The sequence below is a fragment of the Nerophis lumbriciformis genome, unplaced genomic scaffold (assembly GCF_033978685.3).
Source record: "Nerophis lumbriciformis unplaced genomic scaffold, RoL_Nlum_v2.1 HiC_scaffold_115, whole genome shotgun sequence".
Lineage (NCBI taxonomy): Eukaryota > Metazoa > Chordata > Actinopteri > Syngnathiformes > Syngnathidae > Nerophis > Nerophis lumbriciformis.
Genome location: NW_027316639.1, coordinates 82,501 through 88,255, shown reverse-complemented (window position 1 = coordinate 88,255; position 5,755 = coordinate 82,501).

The following is a 5,755-nucleotide window of genomic DNA, read 5'->3' as shown; positions in this document are numbered from 1 at the left end:
CTTTCCCAACTTTTCTTCCCAATCACAGTGCGCCTTTGCTGGGTGCGTTGTGGACATTGTAGGCACCCCGAGACACTGGTGGAACGCGGCGGGACTTGTGGGACTCGAACCTGGGTGTGATTTTGGACCAAATTCGGGACTTTTGCCCACTTTCCCAACTTTTCTTCCCAATCACAGTGCACCTTTGCTGGGTGCGTTGTGGACATTGTAGGCACCCCGAGACACTGGTGGAACGCGGCGGGACTTGTGGGACTCGAACCTGGGTGTGATTTTGGACCAAATTCGGGACTTTTGCCCACTTTCCCAACTTTTCTTCCCAATCACAGTGCGCCTTTGCTGGGTGCGTTGTGGACATTGTAGGCACCCCGGAACCCTGGTGGAACGCGGCGGGACTTGTGGGACTCGAACCTGGGTGTGATTTTGGACCAAATTCGGGACTTTTGCCCACTTTCCCAACTTTTCTTCCCAATCACAGTGCGCCTTTGCTGGGTAAGTTGTGGACATTGTAGGCACCCCGAGACCCTGGTGGAACGCGGCGGGACTTGTGGGACTCGAACCTGGGTGTGATTTTGGACCAAATTCGGGACTTTTGCCCACTTTCCCAACTTTTCTTCCCAATCACAGTGCGCCTTTGCTGGGTGCGTCGTGGACATTGTAGGCACCCCGGAACCCTGGTGGAACGCGGCGGGACTTGTGGGACTCGAACCTGGGTGTGATTTTGGACCAAATTCGGGACTTTTGCCCACTTTCCCAACTTTTCTTCCCAATCACAGTGCACCTTTGCTGGGTGCGTCGTGGACATGTCAGGCACCCCGGAACCCTGGTGGAACGCGGCGGGACTTGTGGGACTCGAACCTGGGTGTGATGCCTTTGCTGGGTGCGTTGTGGACATTGTAGGCACCCCGAGACACTGGTGGAACGCGGCGGGACTTGTGGGACTCGAACCTGGGTATAATTTTGGATAAAATTCGGGACTTTTGCCCACTTTCCCAACTTTTCTTCCCAATCACAGTGCGCCTTTGCTGGGTGCGTCGTGGACATGTCAGGCACCCCGGAACCCTGGTGGAACGCGGCGGGACTTGTGGGACTCGAACCTGGGTGTGATTTTGGATCATTTCGTGGCCTTTTGCTATGCATGCCTTCTCCCCGCTAGTTTGATGTGTGCTGCTGCAAAAGTTCCAAGAGGGCGTTTTTGCCCCCCTCCAAACCCCCTCTCTTTGTTTATAGTGCATATTTTCTGCTGGATCTACTCTCTATTTACTCCAAGGAAAAAAACTAGCCGGTCGCGGCAAATTTTTACAATCGGTCGCCAAACTACGGCACGAGGGCCGAACGCGGTACGCCGGCGTCCAAGATACGGCCCGGGGATTTTTTTGATTTTTTGGGCTTTTTTTGATTTTTTTGGACATGTTGGGCATCCCAGGACTCGGGTGCGACTGCAGGACGTGTGGGGCTCTAACCTGGGTGTGGTTTTTGGTCATTTTCCGGACTTTTGCCCACTTTCCCAACTTTTCTTCCCAATCACAGTGCGCCTTTGCTGGGTGCGTCGTGGACATGTCAGGCACCCCGGAACACTGGTGGAATGCGGCGGGACTTGTGGGACTCAAACCTGGGTATAATTATGGATCAAATTCGGGACTTTTGCCCACTTTCCCAACTTTTCTTCCCAATCACAGTGCGCCTTTGCTGGGTGCGTTTTGGGCATGTGGGGGGCACCTCGGACTCGGGTGGGACGCGGCGGGACTTGTGGCACTCGTACCTGTGTGTGATTTTTGATCATTTTGTGGACTTTTCCCCAGACACTCTCCACTTGTCTACCCCACTTCCCCTGTGACTTTGCTGGGGGGCGTTTCCCCGCTGTCCTTTGTAGTGTAAGGGTTACTTTTCTTTTTTTTCTGTCTGAAAATATGGCCCACGAAAGGCCTCACATTCCCCGGGAAGACCTGATGGACGCCCCGGCGTCACCGAAATACGGCAAACTGTCTGAAAATAGGGGCTCCAAGTGTTCCCCACTATTTCTGGCCCACAAAAGGCCTCTCATTCCCCGGGAACACCTGTAGGACTCCCCGGCGTCAAGGAAATACGCCAAACCGTCTGAAAATAGGGGCCCAAAAGAACTGGAAATAATGTGTTTAATTTGGGGGGTGATGTCTATAATTATGGGGGTGCATTGGAGGCGGGAGTCCACTGGAGGGCTCCACACCGTCTGAATATAGGGCCCCAAAAGGCCTGGAATTAATGTATTTAATTTGGGGGGTGCATTTGCAGCGGGAGTCCACCGGAGGGCTCCATTTCCCCACTCTTTTGTTGACATATGGCCACAAAAGGCCTCTCATTCCCCGGGAAGACCTGATGGACGCCCCGGCGTCACCGAAATAAGCCAAACTGTCTGAAAATAGGGGCTCCAAGGGTTCCCCACTCTTTCTGGCCCACAAAAGGCCTCTCATTCCCCGGGAACACCTGTAGGACTCCCCGGCGTCAAGGAGATACGCCAAACTGTCTGAAAATAGGGCCCCAAAATAACTGGAAATAATGTGTTTAATTTGGGGGGTGATGTCTATAATTATGGGGGTGCATTGGAGGCGGGAGTCCACTGGAGGGCTCCACACCGTCTGAATATAGGGCCCCAAAAGGCCTGGAATTAATGTATTTAATTTGGGGGGTGCATTTGCAGCGGGAGTCCACCGGAGGGCTCCATTTCCCCACTCTTTTGTTGACATATGGCCACAAAAGGCCTCTCATTCCCCGGGAAGACCTGATGGACGCCCCGGCGTCACCGAAATAAGCCAAACTGTCTGAAAATAGGGGCTCCAAGGGTTCCCCACTCTTTCTGGCCCACAAAAGGCCTCTCATTCCCCGGGAACACCTGTAGGACTCCCCGGCGTCAAGGAAATACGCCAAACCGGCTGAAAATAGGGGCCCAAAAGAACTGGAAATAATGTGTTTAATTTGGGGGGTGATGTCTATAATTATGGGGGTGCATTGGAGGCGGGAGTCCACTGGAGGGCTCCACACCGTCTGAATATAGGGCCCCAAAAGGCCTGGAATTAATGTATTTAATTTGGGGGGTGCATTTGCAGCGGGAGTCCACCGGAGGGCTCCATTTCCCCACTCTTTTGTTGACATATGGCCACAAAAGGCCTCTCATTCCCCGGGAAGACCTGATGGACGCCCCGGCGTCACCGAAATAAGCCAAACTGTCTGAAAATAGGGGCTCCAAGGGTCCCCCACTCTTTCTGGCCCACAAAAGGCCTCTCATTCCCCGGGAACACCAAAAGAACTGGAAATAATGTGTTTAATTCAGGGTGCATTTGCAGCGAGTGTCCACCAGAGGGCTCCAATTCCCCAGCTATAGTCCTGGTACTCTAAAATGATGGCACTTAGTCAAATTTCCGCCTTTTTTTGATGACTTCCAACTAGGAGAGGGACTAATTTTGAGTTCCGGACCCGGGTGGAGAACCATAGCAGGTCGGCCTTCTTAAAGGGAAATGCTCCTAGGCACTTAGTCAAATTTACGCCTTTTTTTTGGACTTCCAGCGAGGAGAGGGACTAATTTTGCTTTCCGTACCCGGGTGGAGAACCATAGCAGGTCAGCCTTCTTAAAGGGACATCCTCCTAGGCACTTAGTCAAATTTCCGCCTTTTTTTTGGACTTCCAGCGAGGAGAGGGACTAATTTTGCTTTCCGCACCCGGGTGGAGAACCATAGCAGGTCAGCCTTCTTAAAGGGACATCCTCCTAGGCACTTAGTCAAATTTACGCCTTTTTTTTGGACTTCCAGCGAGGAGAGGGACTAATTTTGCTTTCCGTACCCGGGTGGAGAACCATAGCACGTCGGCCTTCTTAAAGGGAAATGCTCCTAGGCACTTAGTCAAATTCACGCCTTTTTTTTGGACTTCCAGCGAGGAGAGGGACAATTTGGCGTTCCTGACCCAGGTGGAGAACCATAGCAGGTCGGCCTTCTTAAAGGGAAATGCTCCTAGACACTTAGTCAAATTTACACCTTTTTTTTTTGGACTTCCAGCGAGGAGAGGGACAATTTTGCTTTCCTGACCCAGGTGGAGAACCATAGCACGTCGGCCTTCTTAAAGGGACATCCTCCTAGGCACTTAGTCAAATTCACGCCTTTTTTTTGGACTTCCAGCGAGGAGAGGGACAATTTGGCGTTCCTGACCCAGGTGGAGAACCATAGCAGGTCGGCCTTCTTAAAGGGACATGCTCCTAGGCACTTAGTCAAATTTACACCTTTTTTTTTGGACTTCCAGCGAGGAGAGGGACTAATTTGGCGTTCCGTACCCAGGTAGAGAACCAAGGCACGTCGGCCTTCTTAAGGGGACATCCTCCTAGACACTTAGTCAAATTCACGCCTTTTTTTTTGGACTTCCAGCTAGGAGAGGGACTAATTTTGCGTTCCAGACCCAGGTGGAGAACCATAGCAGGTCGGCCTTCTTAAAGGGACATGCCCCTAGACACTTAGTCAAATTTACGCCTGAAAATAGGGCCCCAAAAGAACTGGAAATAATGTCTTTAATTCAGGGTGCATTTGCAGCGAGTGTCCACCAGAGGGCTCCAATTCCCCCACTATAGTCCTGGTACTCTAAAATGATGGCACTTAGTCAAATTTCCGCCTTTTTTTTGGACTTCCAGCGAGGAGAGGGACAATTTTGCGTTCCTGACCCAGGTGGAGGACCATAGCACGTCGGCCTTCTTAAAGGGACATCCTCCTAGGCACTTAGTCAAATTTACACCTTTTTTTTGGACTTCCAGCGAGGAGAGGGACTAATTTTGCTTTCCGTACCCGGGTGGAGAACCATAGCAGGTCAGCCTTCTTAAAGGGACATCCTCCTAGGCACTTAGTCAAATTTACGCCTTTTTTTTGGACTTCCAGCGAGGAGAGGGACTAATTTTGCTTTCCGTACCCGGGTGGAGAACCATAGCAGGTCAGCCTTCTTAAAGGGACATCCTCCTAGGCACTTAGTCAAATTTACGCCTTTTTTTTGGACTTCCAGCGAGGAGAGGGACTAATTTTGCTTTCCGTACCCGGGTGGAGAACCATAGCAGGTCAGCCTTCTTAAAGGGACATCCTCCTAGGCACTTAGTCAAATTTACGCCTTTTTTTTGGACTTCCAGCGAGGAGAGGGACAATTTTGCTTTCCTGACCCAGGTGGAGAACCATAGCAGGTCGGCCTTCTTAAAGGGAAATGCTCCTAGACACTTAGTCAAATTCACGCCTTTTTTTTGGACTTCCAGCGAGGAGAGGGACAATTTTGCGTTCCTGACCCAGGTGGAGGACCATAGCACGTCGGCCTTCTTAAGGGGACATCCTCCTAGACACTTAGTCAAATTCACGCCTTTTTTTTGGACTTCCAGCTAGGAGAGGGACTAATTTGGCGTTCCAGACCCAGGTGGAGAACCATAGCAGGTCGGCCTTCTTAAAGGGAAATGCTCCTAGACACTTAGTCAAATTTACCAAACTTTTCTATAGAGCCCTGGTACTCTAAAATGATGACACATAGACAAAAAACCAAACTTTTCTATAGAGGCCTGGTACTCTAAAATGATGACACATAGACAAAAAACCAAACTTTTCTATAGAGGCCTGGTACTCTAAAATAATGACACTTAGTCAAATTTCCGCCTTTTTTTGACTACTTCCAGCTAGGAGAGGGACTAATTTGGCGTTCCGTACCCAGGTGGAGAACCAAGGGACGTCGGCCTTCTTAAAGGGACATCCTCCTAGACACTTAGTCAAATTCA